The 25,621-nt window shown below is 39.0% G+C and overlaps 1 pseudogene; it reads left to right on the top strand.

The window, feature by feature from the left end:
- The first annotated feature begins 20,436 nt into the window (after positions 1 to 20,436).
- The window catches only part of LOC137762611 (small ubiquitin-related modifier 2 pseudogene), a 28,379-nt pseudogene continuing 23,194 nt past the window's right edge, over positions 20,437 to 25,621 (top strand).

The following is a 25,621-nucleotide window of genomic DNA, read 5'->3' as shown; positions in this document are numbered from 1 at the left end:
CAGCACCCAAAGTATTACTGCAATAATAATATTCATACTGGTAGCCAGCATTAGGAAGAAAATACTGATTCATATACAAGTATCTATAAGTGATATTTTTGAAAAAACAAGCCATCCATGAAAGCTCAGAGAAATCTACTAAACTGAGCCAGAAGGGCAAAATAGCACCCAACATAAGAGTAAGTGCTAAAACTACAATGAAAGATTGACACAATTCACTATTAGATCTAGACTTACTGTCACTTAATTGGATTTGGCATATGTGTACTCTAGTAGCTTATTGCTCACATTTATCACAAGTGAAAAATCTAACACCAACTGAAAAAACAAAAGTTATGTGCTCTTCCATCAACAACATTTTTATAAGATACTCAAGAGAAGTGTCATTCTTAGGACTCCACAAAAGTATATTACATTGGCAACTCAAATGAACTTGATGATAGTCACTAATGTGTCATATTTGACATTAGCAAATTTAGGTTCATACGTTGCTTTTTCTCACTATAATTTTAATTTGTTTCAGAAGTCTTTTTAAGTAAAAATCAAATAAAATATCTGCAGAGCTCTGAAGACCCTCAAAGAAACACTAAAAGTTGAAAAACACTGGACTAAATAGCTTCAACTTCACCTTCAGACTCAGACATTCTTAAGATTTTTGCATCTTACTAGAACCCTATCTTTGTTAAGGACATACATTAAGCGATAGACTGATTAGCAGTCTTAGCTGTTGCTTTCAATGCTCATCAAAGAGCAGTGATTTCTCAAACCTTTGAAGAATTTGTAGGAGACATTATAAAACTGGTGGAAATATTAATGATATAATGAATTCAGAGATGGGTTAATCCTTCTCATCTATAATTCTTAAGGAACACAAAAAGTAGTATTCATTCTTTAGCTATCTGCACACATTCTAATCTCACAGACAGCTAGAAAGTACAAAACTCATCTACAAGGGATATGTATTATTAGTTAGATATGCAGCTTACTTAGGCTGGGATATATTTTAATTATGTTTATAGAAGCATTCTAAAATATATTTTACAATAATTGTTTTTATTTTGTCAATATATGAACATTCAATGATATCAACTAAGATTTAAACAATATCAGATCATGCCTGAATCTTCTACATTCATCTTTCAAAAGACAAAGACCTACTGACTTGATAATTTCATTTCTAGGGAAATACCTTTAAGAAATAATCCTAACAACAACAACAAAAACAGCTTTATCCATGAAAACGTTCACTGGGTAATTACACATAACTGAATTTGGAAGCATTATAATTATCAATATAATACTGTACAGAGCAGAGTGAAAAATAAACATACTAAATAAGAAAGGATTATAAAGATGTAGACGATAGTGGCCATTTTTAATGTAGTCAAGTTTTTAAATAAACTTTATCTTTTAAGATAGGTTTATATTTACAAAACTGAGAAGGTAGTACAGAGAATTCCCACACTACAATTTTTCTGATGTTTTCTCATGATCAGACTAGAGTTATGGATTTAGGGAAGGAAAATCATAGGTAAAGTGTCAGTTTCATCACATCATACCACGGGTATATGCTATCAAACTGATTTATGACTGGTGATATTGACCTTGACCTTGATCATATGACTCAGATAGTGTTTATCATTTTTCTCCAATGTAAAGTTAACCACCCCTCTTTTAAATAGTGTATTCTCTGGAAGAAAGTCACTAAGTGAAACCATACTTAAGGAATGGAGAATTATACTCCCCCTCTTTTATGGGGGAGTACACTCATCAATTATTTATAAAACTTCTGCATGAGAAATTTGTTCCCCCACATACACACTTATTAATTTATTCAATTATTCCCTTACATCAGTATGAACTCATAGATATTTGCTTTATGCTTTGGGTTATAATCAAATGTTACTTTATTTTTTTGCTCAAATTTTCATAGCTTTGGCGAATTGGCTCTTTCAGTTGATTCCTGTGTCCCTTTGAAATAACTGAAGCTTATCTTAGCCCCTCACAGAATTGCTTTCACTAAATTGTGCCTTTGCCTTTTGCTTAAATAAAGACACACTGTGAGTGAGGATGTGGAGAAAAGGGAACACTTGTGCACTGTTGGTAGGAATATAAATTGGTGCAGCCACTATGGAGAACAGTATGAAAGCTCCTCAAAAATTTAAAAATAGAACTACCATATGATCCAGCAATTCCACTTCTGGGTACCTAACCAAAGAAAACAAAAACACTAATTTAAAAAGATATGTGCTCCCCAATATTCATTGCAGCATTATTTACAAATGCTGGAAATATGGAAACAAGCTAAGTGTCCATCGGTAGATAAATGGATAAAGAAGATGTGGTATACATATACAATGTAACATTACTCAGCCATAAAAAAGAAAAAAAAAGTCTTGCCATTTATACATAGATGGACCTTGAGGATATTATGCTAAATGAAATAAGTCCAATAGGAGTGGTTGGAAGGGAGCAAATAGGTGAAGGGGATCTAGAGGTACAGACTTCCAGTTATAAAATAGTTGTCATGGGGATGTAGTGTACAGCATGAAGAATTCAGTCAATAATATTGTATTAACTTTGTATGGTGGCTGGTGGTAACTATATTTATTGGGGTGATCATTTCACAATGTATGCAAATGTCAAATCACTATGTTGTACACAATAAACTAATAAAATATTATAAGTTAGATATACTTCAATTAAGAAAAATAAATCTTACTCAAGCCTCATAGAGATCGTATTGAAAAAAACCTTTTAGGCTATAAATGAAAATTCTTAATCAAAAATTGAATGTTCACCTTAATTGCAAGATACACTAATGATTAAAACATAGTTGTTATGAACAAATTACTGGTTAACAATATAAACCTTTTAAATGCAATCTGTTTCTGTATATTACTCACCTTGTCCCCTAGGAAACATGAATTTCATAAATTAAGAAAGTTAGGGGCTTCCCTGTTGGCACAGTGGTTAAGAATCTGCGTGAGAAGGCAGGGGACACGGGTTCGAGCCCTAGTCCGGGAAGATCCCACATGCTGCGGAGCAACCAAGCCCATGTGCCACAACTACTGAAGCCTGTGCGCCTAGAGCCCGTGCTCCACAACAAGAGAAGCCACTGCAATGAGAAGCCCGCGCACCACAACGAAGAGTAAGTCCCACTCACCACAACTAGAGAGAGCCCACACACAGCAATGAAGACCCAACTCAGCAAAAAATAAATTAAAAAAATAAAATAAAATCTACCTTGAGAAAAAAAGAATGTTATTGTCCTAAATGAAGTACTTCAAGCATAAGCAAAAATAAACATAGATTCTTATATTGGTCATCAAAGAAGCCAAGATAATGTTGTGCTCTATAACCCTTTTTGAAAAATTACTTGCTATTGCTATGAAATGTCATTCAGATAGCATGGTAAACCTTCCACAAACTTTTGTAGATGGTGTTCTAATTTATTTATCAGTGCTAAAAATAAAGGTCTTAACATTCAGGCTACTTGCCAATATTACCATGTTTCTGAATGAATTACAAAAATCAAAACTCGTAGCTATGCATTTATCTAATAATCTATCATTTAAATTTAAAATTAGGCAGGTGGTATCCTGGAGATAACTGTAAATAAATCCATTCTTATAAATCTCTAATTTGATCATGAACAATTACTCCAAATCATTTTATAGAATTGAGAAAGTCTTCCTACATTGGTCAATTCTCCAAACAACATGCTTGTCTGTAATCCTAGTAATTAAGATACTTATGCTGTTCCAAATCTTATTTATTTTTCAAAACATATCATAGAAGTCCTCCCAAGTCCACATTACCGACTGGAAAAAAAAAAAAAAGACATTTGAAAGAGGGAAGGAACTTGTGTATCGATAGATGCTATGAGATAACAATTCAAGCAAAAGAAGCCTGGTATTCCCAAGTCCTAAATCTTATCATAATAGCTACCAATTGAAACTAACTTCAATTTGATTTAATTCAATAAATATTAATCGAGCACCTGCTTCTATGTGGAGAACTTTTTTGCATTTTGCCCTCAGTGGAAGAGTGCCTGTCATGTTCAACTGATGGCAAGAAGGTTGAGTGTCTGAAACAAAATGAAAAAAGAGAAGAAGTCAGAGAGGGCTGTAGCAGGAGGAGGTAGATCATTGATCATCACTCTGAGTGAAATGCAGAGCTATTATAAGGTTTTGAGCAAAAGAGTAACGTGATCTGACTCATGTTTTTAAAGCATTATTTTGACTACATTTTGAGAACAGATAATACGTGAACGAGAATATTAGCAGGGAGATTTTATTGGAGGCCACTGCAGTAATGAGATGAGAAATAATGGTGGACTGAGCCAGTGTGGGAGAAGTAGAAGTGGAGGTTGAGTCAAAGGGGAATTTCTGATTGATGGGATGTAGAATGTGAATAAAAGAGGATCCAGTAATGACTCCATGCTGTTTAGCCTGGTCAATTGGAAAAAATGAAGTTGCCATTAGTTGAGATAAGGAAGGTTTTGGGGAGGAGCAGATCAGTGGTTCAGTTTTTGATATGTGAACCTTAAGATTGCTAAAAGAGATTGCATGTCAAACTGGATAGGCACAAAACCCCAATATCTGTACATTTTTTTTCCAAAACAAATCTCCATTGTAGGCAAAAGGGAAAAAACATAACTGAATGGCAACAAATCCATTCCTTCCATAGACCCTAAACAATTTTTTAAAAACGAATAAAAACAAAAACAAAATAAAGATCACTGATTTTGAAGCTCTTCAGAAAATGTTTCTATTCACATAATATTTCATATGCTTTTGAAATTTTTGAGGACAAATTAACTTCATCACTGTAAAGAGATAGAGCTTATTTGGAAAAAAATCAAAAGGAAAAAATGTGGAGTATTCAGGTACAATGGTTTGAATGCTCACAAATTAGATTCTGTACTATAAAAAACTTCTTGGAATCTGAAAAATTAATAGTTGCTATCTGAGTGTCCAAAGTTATGCAAATGCCTATAAAACATTGAAAAAAAGAAATTTGAATAGTAACGTAAGTTGAATTATATGAAATTGTCAATATTTTCAATTTTTGTCAATTTTTGAACTGCAAAAGTAGCAATAGAATATGGTTCAATCTAATGTACTATGAAATTGAAAAGAAACAGTCACACATTAGACAAAGGGCATGCTTTGGTCATTATTTTCTGAACAATATTGACTTTCCATTGCTTAACACAGTGGTACCAAACACTAACTCAATAATTCCTTACAGCCAATGTTTCTTAAATAGCCACTGTCTGCAACATCCCTGATAGCTACTGCCAGAAAAGCAAAGATGAGGGAGTAGAGTGCTTGAAAAACTTATAATATAATGAAGATGAATAGGATAACTACCAAGGCAATTGCACCAGAAGTTACAATAAGATGAGTGGGATTCCAAAATGGGAATTTCCAAGTTTGAATGGGTACTTCAAGAATGCTTTCATACAGGAAGGGACATTGAACTGGAGGTGGGGAGACACTGTAACACTGCCAATGAGACATAAAGAAATCTGAGGGACAGAAACCCTGAGCTTTAAAACTGTATTTACGGGTCTTTTAGGAGAGAAGGAAAAGAGGTCTTATAAAAGAAGAGCTTCTAGGATGTGCTTTGGCCGAAAATGGTCATGAAAACAATTAAGAGTGGATAATCTATTAGGGCTGATAGATGCTTACTTAGCTATGCTAAAGAATTCCCAATGCTTTATTTATTTGTTTCATCTTATTCATTTATTACTCTATGTTTCTGGAATCACTGTGGGATCTAGAAGGCAGAAGTCAACAATTCCACTCTACTGCTTTTAGAAAAGTACCAATACAGGAGGATAATCGCATATAATACACAACAAAACTAAATAAATTAATAAGTATCTCATTAAAACTCAGGGAAGTAAAATCCTAAATTGGGTTTCTTTGAGCAAGGAATGGCATGTTACCCATTACTACTAATTTAAGATATGTGAACTACTATTGACTTTCTTTTTACTTAATATGCTATCTTTACTGTACTATTCTAATGAGCATAAAATATATTAATATGTTCATAATTCATATGTAATCTCAATCATCCAACCCTATTTTTGTTAGATCTTACCAAATTCCTTAAACAAAAAAATGGAGGTTTTTAGAATTCTAATCCTCATGACTAAGACACAGATACTCTTGAAAACAATGTATAAGATGTAAAACCAAGTAGATAAGTATATTATTCCTCCCTTTTGGAAGCCTAAGCTATATAAGTAACATGTAATATATATATTTTCTCATCAAGATTCTTATTAATACATAAAAAAGCTTATTTTTTAAATTATAGTTTTGGATATTGAGAAAAATACAAAAGTCCTTCAAAAGGGGAGAAGGATTCATAAAAGTACTCTAGGCTTTTCTTTCTATAAAACTTTCTCCTTGGTGAGGTTGTATGCCTAGAATGGAAACAGTAACCATCACAGGCTTGCACATGGTTGCACTAAACAAATATTTGTTGAATTGAATATGGTCTGGTGAAATCTGTAACAAGTTTGGAACAGCCTGAGTCAGGGAGTTGGGGGGAAGTTTGGGCAGAAGCTTCTGCCCGGTCAGCAAAGAGAACTAGTGGGTGACTGAAAAGCAAATAAGGGGACTGTAGAGAGAATGGGGTGTCCAGGAAGAGGAAGTGAAAAGGAGGATCTGCACCAATAGAAACTGAGAGAAATGGCAACAAATCCCCGCCTCACACCAGTGGACAGAGGTGGAACCCTGTGGTGAGGCCACTGCTGAAATTTTATGCAGGGTAAAGAATAAAATTTGCTCCTTAAAGTTCAATTTTTTAACCAGTTTGAGATACATACTGAATCCTGTATTATTTTCAGTTTAACCTTGTTGTTTTTCAGAAAAAGAAATTCAAGCTTACCAAGGTGGTCTAAATTATTAAAAAAAAAAAAAAAAAATCATCAGTTTCTTAGAAAGGAATGTCTTTTAAAAAGAAGCCTGGGGGCTTCCCTGGTGGTGCAGTGGTTGAGAGTCCGCCTGCCAGTGCAGGGGACACGGGTTCGAGCCCTGGTCTGGGAAGATCCCACATGCCGCGGAGCAACTGGGCCCGTGAGTCACAACTACTGAGCCTGCGCGTCTGGAGCCTGTGCTCCGCAACCAGAGAGGCCGGGATAGTGAGAGGCCCGCGCACCGCGATGAAGAGCGGCCCCCGCTTGCTCAACTAGAGAAAGCCCTCGCACAGAAACGAAGACCCAACACAGCCAAAAATACATAAATAAATTAAAAAAAAAAAAAAAAAAAAAAAAAGAAGCCTGGGTGCATACTGGCCACGTGTGCTTAAGGTATTGGGTAGAGTTGGCCACAGAGGATAAAAGCAGGAGGGTGTAGGGAGGGGAAAAGAGAGAGGCTGAGAGAGCACAATGATTTGAATGGAATTCTCTTTCAAGTCAGGTTTGGAGCTGTCAACTCAGAAAAAGAATTAGCTGGCTACTCTAGTCAGCTGGATTTTTTTCCCTTGGGACTCAATACATAGACAAAACAGGTGTTACCTTGGTTTTTCATCAGACCATCAGGTGGAAGAATATACTGGCTTTTTGCCAAAGTAGAAAAAGGGTCAGCCTCCCCCACCTAGCAGGGGCACCCTGCAACAAGAAGCAGAGTCTTCACCAGAACACCACCCAGCCCCGGGGGGGTGGGGGCGGTGGGGGGCGAGGGAAACTATAGGGGGCTACAGGTTTCTCATTTAGTCTCTGTGTAGCAATGTAAATCACCACTCTTTGTTAAATGGAGATAAAATTTTCAAAGCTTAGTGAAGATTCTGATTAGAATTTCTGAAGCCAGAATTCTGTCTAAGCCTCACAGGGTGAGAATAATGATGGATAAAATGACGGAGGCCTGGGCCCCAGGACTCTGGAGCATTCAGAGGCAGCCTGGTAATATACAAAGAGTCAGTCTCACCTAGATTCAAATGCCAACCGTACCCATTTCCAATTGTGTGATCTCCAATAAGTGATTTTAACATCTCTCTGAAATGAGAATAAAATACCATACTTCATACAGTTATTGTGGGAATCAATTGAGGTTATATATGTGAAAATTTTTAGCATATTTCTCTGCACATAATAAACACTCAATGACTATTTTTTTCCTCCTTTTCCATTCTTGCAGTGAAGTATCCTATCAGAAAATAGATAATGTAAGGCTGTCGCACGAGAGCCTTCTAAGTACCTTTATATCTAAGGAGGGGCCAACAAGGTAGAGCAAAAAGAAGGTAGATGCAACTCGCTACCGCTAGCAAGACAGCAGATGTCCTTTGGCAGCCGTTGGAACAAAAGCTACCTGACCCCTTCTGACCGTGATAGTGACTGTGAAATAATTTAAAAGGGAATTTATTTGTCCCTTGAGCTGCAGAAGTGGGAGTAGGGAAGAAGACAGAAATATTCAACAGTGTTACATCAAACATTCAGTAGTGTTACATCCAACGGATCAGGGCATCCTATGATCTTGCCATTTGGAGGGTCTGTTTTCAGCTGGAGTTTCAATCAGGAAGTTAGTGTTTCAGCCAAACGGAGTAACTGTTTCAGCCAATAGAGCGACATTTAACCATTCCCATTCCCACATCCGGAACACATAACAGGGCAGAATATTGAACACAGAGTCCCAAGAGTATAAAGCAGGGTGGTCCTAGTATCAGACAAGCCCGAAGAGGGAAACCTCATGCATTAACACATAATCAAAGATAATTTACAGAGCAGATTAATGGGAACTAGAGTGCCCTAAGCAGTGTAATTTGCAATGATTTGTCACTAAAATCTGAGCTTTAAGCAGTTCAGACTGGGACTGAAAAGTGTCATGGAAAGAGAATGGGACTTGGATATTCCTGGGTTTTAATCTCAGCTTACACTTAGCACCGTGAGATGATGGAGACATGATTTAACCTCTCTGAGCTTTGATTTCTTCAACTGCAGGGCAGGAAAATACTCAGCTTAAAGAGCTGTTGTGTGGAGTACATGAGCTTGCTTTTAGAAAGTGCTAAGCACAGCGCCTGGCAGAAAGTAGTAACTGGATAAATTGTGGTGGTGGTGAGAGCAGGATGGCAGCTGCTGTAGTGGTAAAGGCCAGCAGGTGGAGAGGGAGTCCTCAAGGCCATCGGCAAATAAAACCTCTGGAAGGGTATGTCCGAGTCAAAACCACTCAGAGGATGCCAAGACTCGAGGTGGGGAGATCCCACTCAATCAGGATAACCAAACAGCAGGATTGAGGCAAAAAGAGCAGCCTGGTCAAGATCAGGGGCCAGTGGAGGAGGTGGAATGGAAACAAGTCAAGGATGAAGTGAAAAGGATCCTGGGAAATTACTGAGAAAACGGCTGAATGGGGAGTCAGTCTGCCTGGATCACAGCTCTGACACTAGCTGATCGTATGACCTTGACAGGTCCCTTCACCTCCCTGCACCTCAGTTTCCCACTTGAAAAATAACAGGATTCTATAGTTGATTTGGACCATCCCTTCCAGCCTTCAGCACTTATGAAGCTCTTTCACTAACAGCAACGATGGTCTCAGCTGGCCTCGTGGATCCTAGCCCAGATGTGCTCAGGACCTGGTGCATTTCCCCTGACCCCTGATCGAGGCAACTTGGAAAACTGGAAACAACAAAGAGAAAGTGGAAGAAATCTATCCTCAGACTTTCCCTAGGATTATTTTGCCCAGAACTATGAAAAAAAAGATAAATACTAATACCCTGAAATATTTTATATGCTTATTCCAAATATTATAATGCTTTATGAAAGTCTGAAGCTTTCAAAGTCAACAAAACCTATTTTGAAAGAAAAAAATTTGCTCTTCAGGTTTATGTACTTTTTTTAAAAATAAATTTATTTATTTTGTTTTATTTATTTTATTTTTGGCTGCGTTGGGTCTTCATTGCTGCACACGGGCTTTTCTCTGGTTGCGGTGAGCGGGGGCTGCTCTTCCTTGTGGTGTGCAGGCTTCTCATTACGGTGGCTTCTCTTGTTGGGAGCACGGGCTCTAGGCACACGGGCTTTCGTAGTTGTGGCGTGTGGGCTTCAGTAGTTGTGGCTCACGGGCTCTAGAGCGCAGTCTCAGTAGTTGTGGCGCACTGGCTTAGTTGTTCCGCGGCATGTGGGATCTTCCCGGACCAGGGCTCGAACCCGTGTCTCCTGCATTGGCAGGCGGATTCTTAACCACTGTGCCACCAGGGAAGGGAAGCCCTTTGGTTTATGCACTTCTTAAAAGTAAAATGCTGCCTGGGAATTTTTCCTCTGAGATCTCTGCAACAGCCGAAACCAAATATATCTTCTCTGACAAATAACAGTTCTGTATTATGACTAAAAAAATATATATATAATCTGGGGAAAACACATACTCTGTCTGCATAAAATAGCAATAATGGGACCAGTATCTACCACTTCTGTCATTTGTGCTTTTAACTGCTTTACCAACAACTCTATGAGAGGACATGTGATAGACCTGAATCGGCATTTTCTTCTTTCTTTTTGGGTTAAGAAAATTAAAGTAAGTCTTGAATCTGATGCAACAAAGACAGTTATCTTTTAAGAGTTATCTTTTTCTCGTGACTCCACCCAAAAACCTGAGAAATGTGCTCTACTTGTCTGCCCTTGTATTATCACTACCTCCTATGATGTTTGTTTCTGGTCTTTCTTTTCCTTCAAAACTAAGCTGTGCTGACTTTTGAATCAAAACTCCAAAAGGTTGCTGACTAGATAATCAAGATAATTAGTGTTAAAGTGATCACAGGGGTTAGAGGCTGGATGTACAGTTCTTCTGGATAATATTTGTATTTTAACAGGATCCTTTATGGTTTTATGTAGTGAATAATACATTCTAATTATCATTATTATTGTTATTTTATTATTATTCTAATGTAGAAATAATTCACTTACTGGAAGCCATTGAAAGATTTTTGAGAATGGAAGCCCTCTAAATACTCCCTAAATGGATAAATGGATTGGTCAGGACTTTGACTGCAAGTGACAAAATCAACTTTCAAACCTCACAATTTTCATAACAAGAGAAAAATGGCTAAAAGACCTCCTAATCAGGTGGTTAAAAGTTCTGATTGGCGGTTTAAGTCAGACACCCACTGCTGGATAATTAAACCGTGACCAGGGAAGGGGATCTAGGGGTTGACAGCCTCTATTCATTCTCTAAAGGATATTCTTTACATTATTTCTTATTCATGTTAATCTGGTTTAAAGTAGCTGAAAGTGGCTGAGCAAAACTTCATTAAAAATTACATGAATTTGGGCTTCCCTGGTGGCGCAGTGGTTGAGAATCTGCCTGCCAATGCAGGGGACACGGGTTCGAGCCCTGGTTTGGGAAGATCCCACATGCCGTGGAGCAACTGGGCCCGTGAGCCACAGCTACTGAGCCTGCGCGTCTGGAGCCTGTGCTCCGCAACAAGAGAGGCCGCGATAATGAGAGGCCCGCGCACCGCGATGAAGAGTGGCCCCCACTTGCCACAACTAGAGGAAACCCTTGCACAGAAACGAAGACCCAACACAGCCATAAATAAATAAATTAATTAATTTTTTTAAAAAATTACATGAATTTAACTTCCCATGTCTTCAAATCAGAAGTTATGGTCCCAATACAAGACAAAGCTTTTTAACTTTAAGGTATTTAAAACGACCATTTTCACAGTGGGATAGTGTATGTATCCACAGACTCAGACACAGTGTTCAACCCTAGCATTCCCTAACCATGGAAACTTGAGTAAGCAGCTACCTCTCCAACCAGCAGGGCAACTTTGAGGCTCAAAAGAACTTAGACATTTAAATAAGTTCCATTTCTCCTTCACAGAGCAAAACAAAGAGAACTAAATAGATTTAAATTTACACCTACACAAACCACCCCCCCCCCCCCCACACACACACACACTCAACTTCTCCAACTGACTTAGAGGAGTCAATGCAGCCCGTAATGGATGGGCTTATTCCTTGCTGTAGCCCAGACACCGCTGAAACTTGACTCAAGCTGTGATGCATTTGACAAGGCCAACATTACTTGGGGTGATACAGAAGAAGGACTGATTATTTTCTATTCCACTTCCAGTTCAGCCCCAAGTTGCTTTTCTCTCTTGATATGTTTCTTTATTGCCTTCCAAATTCCAATGCTTACTCACAGGCTCCTTCTTTTATTCATGAACATTAAAACCAAGCCATTGTTATCCTAAAACTCACTTGGGTGTTCTCTAAAAGGGAGTGAGAAGCAATGGTGTTGGGAGGGGGCTGTGAGCAATCACCCACATCTTATTTTATCCATTATCTGCTGCAATGTCTTAAGCAGAACCACTCCCTCTCAAGCCCTTTTTTTGTGACGGTTTCCGTAAAGGATGACAGGGCAGCTTGCTTTAAACAAGAGGAAAAAGAGGCCCTGGTTAATTCCTGTTAGAAATCTCATTTCAAGTTATCCTGATCATAGATGGGGATTTGGTCCCAGGAGAGCCCTCCGCTGACCTCACAGAAGCTTCTTGAAGCTAAAGGCCTTTCAAGCTGTCACCGAAATGCGGACCCACAGTTGTACTCTAAAACACTGCACACAATCCTCTCTGAAAACCAAACCTGCAGTTCGAACATTATAGGGCGATTTCTTCAGCTCTTCAGAAAACAATTGCAAATCTGCTGCAACACAAATTAACTTCTTTGAAATTTAAGTAATTGGTCAATAAAGTTTATTCTGGATGAATATTGATTTGCCATCTAGTCTTTTCAGTTTTTATAATACAGCCAGCTTTTTCAGCCAGCTTTCTAGTTCTCAGATCTGAGTAAAATTACTGTTCATCCAGAGCTCTCATTATGCCCTTTGCAGACCCTTCCTGTTCTTGGTTTTGCCCCTGGTCCTCTCCTTGGGTGGGTATGCCAAAAACTGGAAAAGATAAGCAAAAAAAAAAAAAAAAAAGTGTATAGGGGAGAGCACTGAAAAATCTCTCAGAGGAGCTGAATTTTCCTTTTAGCCTCACCTCTTTCTAGCCACTTAATATTGCAGGATCAGCATTCCATATCTGTAAAATGGGCACAGTATTTGCCCATTTGACTTCAGTAGAGTAACCACAGAATGTAAACAAAAATACCAGTCATCCTTGGTAAAATGTGTTGCCTGAAAACAGAGAAAAATAACACATGTGTGCATGCATATATGCAGCACAATAAATTTATTTAAAATTTTAGGGTACTTTATATTTTATATTACATGGCCCTTATATATATTTTTTATTTAAAAAGAGAATCAGGATTTACTTTCTAAAAAGTCACAGAAAGACCTAAGAGAGCTACAAGCACAAAGCTCATTATTTACTGACAGAGTCTATAAATAACCATTAACACAAATGCTATGTCCACACACACATTTGACAAAAATTGAACTTATTTAGAATCATGGAGGAATATTTTCCTTGCTAAAATATTTTTCTTTTATTTTTCAATATGCTTCTTTTACCAAGGCAATCAAAATGTACAAGGCATGTCTTCTTTACAAAGAGAGTTTGGAGGCAGATCTTTTCCTGGGGAACCATGACCAGATTTGATTTAATTGTTCAAAAACAAAAACAGTGGACTTCCCTGGTGGCGCAGTGGTTAAGAATCCACCTGCCAATGCAGGGGTCACAGGTTCGAGCCCTGGTCCAGGAAGATCCCACATGCTGTGGAGCAGCTAAGCCCATGCACCACAACTACTGAGCCTGTGCTCTAGAGCCCATGTGCCACAACTATAGAAGCCCGTGCTCCTAGAGCCCATGCTCCGCAACAAGAGAATCCACCGCAATGAGAAGCCCGCGCACCGCAACAAAGAGTAGCCCCCTCTCACCCCAACTAGAGAAAGCCCGGGCGCAGCAATGAAGACCCAATGCAGCCAAAAATAAATAAATAAATTTAAAAACAAAAAAGCAAAAATAGTTTTAAAATGAAAGTTAAAGATCTTTTAACATAATATAGTAAATTTTCCAGAGGTCATCACTTCTCCAGATACCATGCAGTTTGTATTAGCACGTTTGTTGTTCGAGAGGTTCATTTATTGGCTGGTTCCATGACATGATACTAAGTAGTCCTTCAGTAATGCAAAAGGACACTTATACAAAACTTTTTTTTTCCTTAAGTGATTTCAGAACTAAATTGAATGGAAAATACCTTAAAGCAGCTAGATCTTTCATTTACTTTTTAGAACAGGTTTTAAATATTCCTTACATTTATTTATTTTTAAATTAGTTTTTTATTGAAGTATACTTGATTTACAATTTTTTTTTAAGAAACAGCTCACACAATTCAATATCAAAAACACAGACAACCCAATTAAAAATGGGCAGAAGACCTGAATAGACATTTTTCCAAAGAAGACATCCAGATGGCCAATAGACACATGAGAAGATGCTCAGCATGACTAATTATTAGAAAAGCGCAAATCAAAACCACCTCACACCTGTCAGAATGGCTAACATCAAAAAGTCTACAGATAACAAATGGTGAGGATGTAGAGAAAAGTGAGCCCTTGTACACTGTTGTTGGGAATGTAAATCGATGCAGCCACTATGGAAAACATTATGGAGATTCCTCAACAAAACTAAAAGTAGAACTACCATATGATCCAGCAATTCCACTCCTGGGCATATACCTGAAAAAAATTAAAATGCTAACTCAAAAAGATACATGCATACCAATATTCATAGCAGCATTATTTACAATTGCCAAGAAACGGAAGCAACCCAAGTGTCCATCAATAGATGAATGGATAAAGAAGATATGGTGTATATATATATATATATATATATATATATATGATGGAATGTTATATAACCATAAAAAAGAATGAAAGTCTGCCATTTGCAACAATATTGATGGGTCTAGAGGGTATTATGCTTAGTGAAATAAGTCAGACAGAGAAATTCCTTGCTTTTAAAAAGCAATGTGTAAAAGACCAACCAACGGTGAACAAAGAGCAGCACAGACAAGAACTACATGTTTATAAACAGGCACACTGAGCAGGGCAGTAGAGTTGGCTGCATTGAAACCCTAACCAGGTCTTAGGGACACACAGAGAATCAGTAATTCTTATTACTGTCCCAGAGAAGTTCGATGTAGTAACACATCACAAAATTAGAATTTGGGGGGAAGGGAACAGAAAGTCCATGAACCTGACTCTCCATTTCAAAATCTGATACCTAGAAACTATCAAAGTTGATCAAGGTGAAAGAAAATGCTGTGTATGAAGATGCTTTATAAACTGTAGAATCATGTGTAAATGTGAAATACCACTGCCAAGTAGATTTGGGCACTTCAGAGGACATTACCTTTGGTTAAAATTTGGTAGTAAGGAGATGATAATAATCGGCACAGATGAAGTTTCCAAGTATTCAATTATTATTCGTTTCCAAATGATCTGGTCCCTCATCATGTGGCACATGTATGCTCAGTCCAAATATTGAAATTGCAGTAATCAGAACACAAAATGAAAAACCAAATATCACATAAGAAAACAGGAAGACAATTTTCATGGGTAAACAAATGTGGTGTAGTCATAAAGTAGAATCATACCCAGCAGCACTATGGACGAATCTCACAAACTTTATATGAAACAAAAGAAGCCAGATACAAAAGAGAACATACTGTATGATTCCATTTGTATGAAGCTCAAGAACAGTCAAAACTAATCTACAGGGACAGAAATCACCATATTTGTATGGAGGGTGGAACAGATTTCACTGGAGGTTGAGTAAAGAGACTCTCTGAGGTGAAGGAAAAGTTCTATATCTTTATTGGGAATTATTTATACAGGTACACATGTGCTAACCCTCATCTGATTCTCCAATTAAGTTCTGTACATTACCCCACACACATTTTTAACCTCAATATATTTTAAAAAGGTGAGCACTCCTCTCCCCTCTCCTTTTCTCTTCCAGTTTCTTCTCCTTCATCTGTCCCTCTCCCTTTCCTTCCTATCCCCTCCTGCTCTTGGCTTCTCCCTCCCTTCCACCCCCTCCCTTCCTTCTTCCTTTTCTTCCTCTTCTCCTCTCTCCTCTCCCTTCCCCCCCCCCCCAAAACACACTACCCTTTCTGTTTAACCTCATCTCTCTCAATCACCTGTCCTAGTCCCTGAGGAAGTAAGTCCTTTCTCTTTAATTTCTATGAATATTGACATAGGTTTTAAGCTGGATTAAGCATAAGCAATCCTCTGACACTCAGAGCAGAAACCTCCCTGAACTACTTTCTGTCTTCTCTGAACCTGGGATCCTAAGAGCTTCTGCTCACCCTGAGGGAGGGAACATGGCAATGAAGGGATTGATGGGGCAGGAGACATTGGAGAGTGTTAGGTCAAAGAGAGCAGGAGTTTTTCTAGCTCTTCTATAGACTACATGTGAAACACAGAAACATGTTTGCACGATTCATCTAACCAAATTCAATAATTATCTTAAAAGGACTTATTTCACCTGGACTTCTTGGCATGTTACTATATTATCCCATAGGGAACTTATCTTGACAACTTCCTAAATTATCCAGGGAACCGCTTCCAGAATCTTTAGGACCCAGTAAGTTACCCACAAGCTTAACTCAACCACTGATTTAAATTATTGCACAGAACGGTTTAACAGCCTGAGATCTATACTTTAGTGAGTGAGCAGTCTTTTAATCGCCACAGAGTTAAGAGACATCCCCCACTGAAGTTGTTGGATCTTAAACCAAGATAAAATCCAAACATGAAATAAATTGCCTCAATGGTTCCTGAAGAGTAAATATGCCATAGTTGGACTTACAGAAATACCATTGTTTCCTCTTCTGTTCAAACCACCAAAAATCCCATTTATCTGTTGTCTATCTATCTATTTACCTACCTATCTATCTACCTACCTATCTACCTAGCTACCTATTCCATTAGACAGCAAATGGTGAAACAGTTAACAGTGGTTATCTCTTCCTAATCACAGGAAGCCTTCTTTATCTCACTCACCTCTGAATTTATTGTTTTGCTTTTACAATTAGTATATTGTTTTTGTAATCACAAAAAAAGACTGAAGGTGTAATAAAAAGTATTTCTAGGATGAAACAGAGATGAATGAGTAATAATAACAGTCTATACTCAATTTGTTGCCCATACTTTATAAAAACGTAAACCTGGCCATACCTACCATTTGGAACAAAAAGCCACATGAGCCAGAAAGCCCTGACATTGACAGCAGTCTCTGCTCCGGTCATTTGATTTCCAAGAAAACATGTTGTGTGAACACTATGAGACATGAGGCTTTTTTATAGAAGAAATCAATCAATCCATATCTATAGCATTTTCTTAATATCTAAACATTCTGGTTTTATAATGCGGTAGATAACGTGGGGCAGCTGAATTGCCAGGCCCGTTCACTATTCCTACAAAGATTAACATACCACTGAGTCAATCCTTCAAGCCTTCATTTTCAACATAATATTGAAATTAAAAGTTTCAGTTTGAGAAGGGCTCAATTAAGAAGGTACCTCCTTGAAACTCAGTGGAAGTTTTAGTACTTGAACTTAAAGGTTTTAACTTTCCATTGAACAGGAAAACAGACTCCAATGTATTAATGAGTGACTTTAGCACCACTTTATGCCAAGATGTCTATGCATATTGAACTTCAAAATGCAACATAAGCAAAAGCTGAAAACACTCATGAGTAATTCAGATCACATCATGTGTGTTAGAGTAGAGAAAAGAAAGATATTTTATCTTGAACGGAAAACATTATTTAGCATAAAAGGTCATTATGTGGGACTAGAGCCAAACAAAAGCATTAGAACACATGTCCTGTGCTCAGATACCTGAAAGAACTTCTTTAATCATTTAAATTGACGTGGCACATGAATTAATGTCCCTTCCTCACCCCTTCTTGTTCCAGAGAAGTAACACTGAGTCTCCAGTAAAACAACTGTCCATGGACTGCCTGCATGTGTCAGACACACAAATGATAAAAGGCATGACCCCAGATCTCTAGAGCTTGAGTAAAGAATGCTACAACAGAAAAAAATTGGAGCACACAGCACAGTGCTAAATTGTGTAGTGCAGACCACAAGAATTATTGGAGACGTATAACTACCTGGGCCTGCAAGGAAACAAAAGGAACATTGATTTCTTGATTCTCACTTCTTTCTGCTTCAGTCTTACTGACAGATCCATCGTCCCAAAGTGAGGCTCCAATCGCATCACTCTTTCCCTCAAAAACTTGAGTGTCTCCCCCATGACTTGTTTGTTTGAAAATCTTTCCACTGACCTACCACTGGCCTCGAAGCTACCTTACCAGCATCCTCCTGCTATACCCATCACTCAGAAGCCTTCAGGATCTAGGGAGGCAAGGAGAAATGTATAGCAGCCTGTTAGAAAACTAAGGGAAAATGAAATCTAGACAAGACCCACCTAAAAGCATTCATATTATAATTGGAAAAAATAATCTTATGCTGGTCAGACAAAATAAAACTGTGATCTACAGTCAACCTGCTGGGTCACACACTGCACCCCAGGGAGGCCATAGTAAGCCCTTTACCTGAGTGCTATTTGCCTTTCTCTTTGCTTTTTCTTGCTTTTTCCCCTTGACCTTCAATGCTCATAATTCCACATCTTCACCTTCAGGGCTGATCTTAAGTCTGCTTCCTCTAAGAAGCCTCCCAAATCCCCTCAAAGCAACGCAATCTGTCCTTTTAAGTTTCATAGCTATAGCATTTATATAACTTGTTCTCGTAACAATAAAATTTGTACACTTACGTGATGTTCTTTACTAAGTAGAAAGAAGGTTTCTTGAGATTAGGGATTTTCTTACTCATCTCTAGGTACATTGTGTTAGGTGCTCAACACATTTTTTTAAACTTCTTTTTATTTTTCTTTTCAAGTATACAACACTCGTTTGAAAAGCAAGCACAAAGATCGGCCCTGTTTGTGCTGCCACCATGGCTGCAGAGAGGAATGTCAGGCAGTTTTGTGTTTCAGTCACTGTATGGCAGCAGCTACACATGGAGTATTTTTAGGCCAGCTTTTTAAAACTCTGAGTTAGGGTAAACAAAACAAGGAATTGTATCACCTTCATCAAAACTCCATCGGCATATCTAAGCACCTGTTCCCAAAAGGGCCACCAATAGATAATAGACAAACTGAATTAAAATTACAACATGAGGGAATATTTTTTAAAGTAATGCTCATGTTACTGACAATCTATGTGAGGGAGGAAGTCATGAGCACATGAAATGATTTTTTAAATTAGTTACATGGCAACTAAGGAAATGCCAAGACAGTCTTCGTGGGCGTGTCATGTGCATGGTACCAGCAGAAAGTGGCATAAGTCTCAGACGAATGTGAGACCACTGAGGACTGGGCTGGACAGGGAAGTGTTTGGGAGGTGGGATGGGGTGGAATCCGAGGTAGGTGTTGAAGGCTATGTAGGGTTTGGATATAGAGGAGAGTAAAGAAGGCATTTGAGGAAAGTTCTGATGTGTGGCCTTGACAAATTTGCCTGCCCTCTCTAGGGGAAGGTTCTCCTCTGTATGATGGAAATATCTAACTGAATACTCTCTCAAGTCCAATGTCAACAACAGGAGTAAAGCCATAGTGCATGGTGTGTCTGGAGTCAATATGTCATACAGGTTCAAGTCACACGGACCTGGGCTCCCGTCCTGCTACTGCCACTTTCCACACATGTGACCTTAGAAGAACTGTGTAACTGATTTAAGCCTCAGTTGCTTTCATCTATAAAATGAATATAATACTAACAATGCGTACTCCATTGGGTTGTCAGAGGACTAAATGAGATAATGCATTGAAGTGCTTTGTACAGTACGTAGGATCTTAGATGCTCATTAAATTTAGCTATTATTTTTATTAGGAGAAATATGTCTACCCGAGAACTTGTAAGAAAATAGTCAGACTTTTCCTGTTTTCTCCAGAATTGGGACTACAACTTAAAGCTAGGGACTGACAGCTGACAAGAACATTCTGAAAACTCTTGAAAGAGCAGACACCTCTTTAAGGCTTTTTAGAGGTAACTCATAAGCCATCTCATCTCCCCTCCAGCCAGCACCTCATGACAACTGTCCCATCCAATCCACACAAGCAGAGGAATGTGCAATGGAGGGGGTGGGGCAATGGAGGAAATGTCAGAATGTAAGTCATCTGCCAGGGCAAGAGTTTTATATTATTTGTCCCCTCAGTTTCCCATGAAGGGGGAACAAGGAGATCAATCCTCCCTTAAAGCCAAGTGAGAGCGCCTTCAAGAGATTCAGTCAGTACATAAGGGTAAATGGTATTCATCCCGTGATCAGAAGTAGGTTTATACATACGTTGACCTGAGGAAAAGGACAAAGAGAGAGGGTGGGGAAGGGGGAAGGGATGCAGCCATGGAGCAGCTCAGGTGCTCACAATTTGACAAGGAAAAGCTGCTGCATGGTTTCCTGTGGGTCAGATGGACGTCATGGAAAAGGAGCCAAGTGAAGCCATCCTGCAGGCAACAGAGGAGTGTTACTCCAGCACCAAAGGCTGCAGGGATACTGCTTTGTCAGAGACTGAGACAAAGTAAGATCTGAGAAAAGGAAGATCCAGAATGGACCTTCTCCAAGAACCCCAGCCTCCACAGGGAAGCCCAGACACTCATAGCTCCCTCTCCCCGGAGCTAACACTGGGAGGCCTGAAACACAGACAGCGTTGATGTTGAGTCAGTGTTAAGAGTAATAGGGACAGCCCCAGAGGGAAGACCACACCAACGGCCACACAAGGAAAAGGGACTCATCCCTGACCCTCTCCCTACTCCTTAACACCAGAGGATCTAGAATCAGGGGAGAAAGGAAAAGAAGAGGGCAAGAGCAGACAATATCCTACCATCCTGAAGATCTCCTGGGACACAGATGGAGCCTGTGTTAAGTGGAAGGGAGGAGATAAGACTAGAGTTTAAATTTGTACTAGACGGGACTTTTTGAGAACGAGAGTGACCAAGATGCCATGGAAACTGATGGAGCTACCATTTAAAAGAGCTTTAGCTGGCTGAAGAAAGTGAATGGAGAAAAAATTAGGATTTCACACGTGTGTGTGCCCCCAACAAGGTCAGTTACAAGTATAGTCAACCTAGAGGAATAATGAGAAAGGATATCAGAAAGATAAACTGCACCCAGATTGTGAGAATCTTGATTTATTTGCACTTGAAATTTATCCTGATAGTAACAGGGAACATTCGGTGCTTTGGACCAGGTCAATACAGCCCTTATGAGGGTTGAATGAGCTGTGGTGTGTAGGGTAGTTTAAAAGATGCTGCACCTAGAGACGTGGAGGCTGGAGAGGACATTGCTACAATAATTCTGATGACTCTGAGTCACTGGGGCCTACACCAGTGATGCCTGTTAAAATGGAATATAAGAGACAGACAGCAATGGTGTTTTACGTGCAGAATTTAAAGATCTTGGCAACCATCTAAATCTAGGGAGTAAGAATAAAGGATAACTAACTTGATTTGAAGTTCTTCAACCTAGATCGTGATTACCATTGGCCACTACTCTCTCACCCCACACTTTGCTGGAAAGAAAGAAAAAGCTATGAATGGTGGTCACTTTAAGAGAAAATATGAAGAGCTCAATGTGGCCTAGAGTCGTTTCTCCTTTCCAACTCATCAAAAACTTCTTCACTCCTTATCCTACAACTTCCTCCCAAAGCTGCTGTTCCTATCACCGCGAGTCCTCCCCTCCTCTGAGAACGGAGCTGGTGCAGCATGGCTGGACTTACTGAATGTTGGGGCAGACGCATGGCTCCCTAAGAGATTTGGCTGTGAGTCTAGAATCAAAAACAATAACCCAGATTTCCTGACTCTTCGATCAGAGGTCACTGTAGCACATCACAACACTTGTTCTGTGTGTTCACCCTAAAAGTGGGAGGTTTGGGGCTTCATCTACCCCATACACCCAGTGCATGAACACTCCCAACACCACCAGCTGCAGAAACCAGCAGCAGAGAAATTGTTTTCCTTCACAATTTGGGGTTGGGGGGGGGAGAAAGGGATGCATAATTACAAGTTGAAGAGTTAAAACACAAGCACTCACCACCCTAATAATCACTGTCTAACCCTAATGCCTTCCACTGGTAACAGGCTTGATGTATCATCTTGCTTCAACTGAGATACTTAGGTGAGCATGTAGAAGGCACCAGTTATATTTCCAATGCCTGGAGTTCAAAATTTCAGACCTAAACCAAGGCCACAGGCTCAGCCCTAGAGAGTCTCATGAACATCTGCTGACCCCTCCCAATTTCATCCACTTATTCAGTCATTCAAAATATATTTATTAAAGGCCTACTCTGTGTCAGGCACTAAGCAAAATAGACCTGATCTCAAGGAGCTCACAGCCTTGTCAGGAATGCATCAAAGACGTAAAAGCAGAATGTTATACCTGATATAAATGAGCAGAGGTTGCTATGGAATTGATCAGCCAGCAAAGACTTGGAGAGTCAGGGCATGCTTCCCAAAATTCAGGCATAAGCTGAAGGTGAAGAAGAAGAAGTCAACCAGGGAGAATCAAGAGGTAAGAGTCCCAGCAGTACAAAAGCTCCAAGGCAAGAATAAATATAGCTGAACATGCGATGGGCATGGAAGGTCAATTAAGCGTCATTGGAACCTAGAGAATGGAGGGAAGGGAAGGGGTTGGCAGCAGTAGGGGGGCAAAAATGAATAATACAAATGAATGCATATGCAAAACAGAAACAGATTCACAGACATAGAAAACAAACTACTGGTTACCAGTGGGGATAGGAAATGGGAGAGGGGCAAGTTAAGGATAAGGGATAAGAGATACAAACTACTATGTATAAAATAGATAAGCAACAAGGATATATTGTATAGCACAGAGAATTATAGCCATTATCTTGTAATAACTTTTAATGGAGTATAATCTGTAAAAGTACTGAATCACTATACTGTACACCTGAAACTAATATTATAAATCAACTATACTTCAATTAAAAATAAGTAAATAACTGATTATAAAACAAAATTATACTTTACAACTGCAAAAAAGAAAAAAAAAGACATTCCAGGAGCCATATCATAAATGAAAGCTTTTGTAAAATAATTCAACAAGGAATTCAAAGGCAACACACAGCAGTCAAATTTATTTGGGGGGGCAGGTAACTTTGTAGGCTAAATGAGAATGAATCAGAAATAGAGAAGAATATGACTGGTAACTGGGAAAACAATTAGGGGAAATAAGGATGGTTGGTGGTAGTAGGGCTGGAGAGAAAGGAAGGGAATAGATTATGAAACTATGGTCAAGAGGGATTGTCAAACCCTGGTCTTAATTATACATGAGGAATGAAAGAAGGGATGGATCCATCCTTGAGTAGATGTATGGCATGCTGGTTCAGAGCAGAGGCTCTAGTTCTCTCACTCATTAGCTGTGTGACCTTGGCCAAACTTCGTAATCCTCTGCCCCTAGGTTTACTCATTTGTAAAATGGAAATAAGGACAAGACCCACCTTACAGAGTGATGATGCAAATTAATGTGATAATGCACTTTAATAAAGTACTCAGCTATTAGCTGGCACATATTAGATGCTCGTATTAGTTAGGACGTAGGCTCACCTGCTATAACAGAATCCCCAAATTACAGTGTCTTAAATAAGATAGGGTATATTTTCTTTTAAATATCCAGATTTAAGCAGTCCAAGGAAAGTTAGCTAGATGGACGAGGACTCTTTAATCTTGTTGCTCTGCCATCATTAAGATGATTCGCTTACTTACATGGTCCAGGCCACCTCCATCCAGCTAGCGGGGAAAAGAAGAGAGGTGAAAAGGATGTACAGCTAAAATTCAGGAGTTGTGTCATTATAGATAAGGAGAGGATGCATACCAGGAGACAGCAGCTAGCAATATTCAATGTTAACATAATATAGAGATAGAAATCAACTGCTTGAATGAGAGGAGAAAAGTAGGAAAAAAGAATTTCTGGTAGGTGAGACTTGGTAAACTTAAGACATAAAATATTTCCAATGTTCCGTTGAAGGAGGAGGACTTAGATGAAACAATATTATATAAGGATAATGAGGAACCCAAAGGATTTGATCTCCATGTAATAGGGATATTGAGAGAATTAAAGTATTTGGAACAAAGCTACAGGAACCACCAAATATTATTAATGAACTGTTTTTAAGGAGAGGGGAAATATATTCTACTATTGAGAGAAAAATGAGTAAGCTCACAACGGAATTTCTAAGTATTCCCTTTTTTATGGAGCAATGCGTGATATCGTGGAGAGAAATATTAATGATTTTCTTCTACTTATGAGATGTCTTCTAAAGAAAACAAAGTCATGAATATTTACACCAGTGTATGAACACTTGCTTTTAGGTAGCTCATGAGACACGTGATATCTCATCCGAGAGTCACAGGACCTTGAAAGCAAGTGGCGCTTGCCACGTCACGATGGCAAAGGTTTGCCACCCCCATGTGGCAGTCCTGTGTGACTGCAGGGGTTGCTGATCCTAGACTGCCCTAAACTTCATGCCTTCAAATCCCACACCCTGATATCTCTGTCCATCCATCTCGCATCCAAAATGGTGGACTATCAGTTAGCTTTCTGTCTTTACGATTATTCTTGTTTTTAAATCTGGCCCTCAGTGAAGTCTCTAGAGGAAACCTCAAAGAGCATTTCTGCCCCCCTGAGTAATGGAATGGAGTCTCTAGAATTTATTTTCATCCCTCCACACCAGTCATTTTTAAGCTCTTTATGGTTTGGCCAAAAGCAAAATCAACAATGCTAACTTCCTGTGGTTTAAACAGGAGGAAATATATGACGTTTTGTGGACAGGGCACTATCCCAAGTAAGAATATGTTGTATTGTACGTTGAGCCAGAGATAAAGACCCTGCTGGAGCAGGATGCACAGGTGATTCTGACCCCTGCAGTATAGTTAACACAGCCTCCAGATCTAAGGAAGATAACCCAGGGGCTGATTTTCAGATGGATTCTTGTACCTACTTTCTTGGTTTAACTTAGTCCTTTTATTATTAAAGGACCATAGACTACCAGTTCGAGTGGACCCTGGCTGCAGTTTTCTGTTGATCAGTTCAAGCATATAATGCAATTGCTTTTCCAGTGGCTCCTGAGGTGGGAGTGAGTTGAAATGTCCTCCACCCCATCCTGCCTGCCTGCAAATCCAGTAAGGTGGTCAATGGAAACTTCTGGGTATCAGAGAGCAGCAACTTGGTCATTTTCTATTCATAGACAGATAAATGTGATAAAGATTTGTAGTTTAACCTTGAACAAGGAGGGAAAGAGTGCACCTTTGCAAAATAATGTAAGGGTTTTTATTCTACAGGAAATAAGATACACATCATGTTAATGGGAAGGAAGGAAGGAAATCAATCTTCACAGTGGCAAGCTGTGTTTATTCTTAGATACTTCAGGAAAAAAACCACCACCATCCACAGGACCAGAGCTCTCCTCCTACCCCACCCCTCTCTCAATTACTCAGACCCATCTGCAGAGTTTTGTCCAGAAGAGAAATCCACTGACTTTTAGAGGATGACTTGAGGCTTTGGGATTAGTAAAGACCTAGTTATAAAGTAATTTTCAGTAATTCAGAGAGAAGTGGGAGCACAAACAGAGAGAGGGCAGGATGTGGT

Source organism: Eschrichtius robustus, chromosome 1 (genome assembly GCF_028021215.1).
Source record: "Eschrichtius robustus isolate mEscRob2 chromosome 1, mEscRob2.pri, whole genome shotgun sequence".
NCBI lineage: Eukaryota > Metazoa > Chordata > Mammalia > Artiodactyla > Eschrichtiidae > Eschrichtius > Eschrichtius robustus.
The sequence above is the reverse complement of the archived record's forward strand: the minus strand, read 5'-3'. Positions and strand labels throughout refer to the sequence as shown.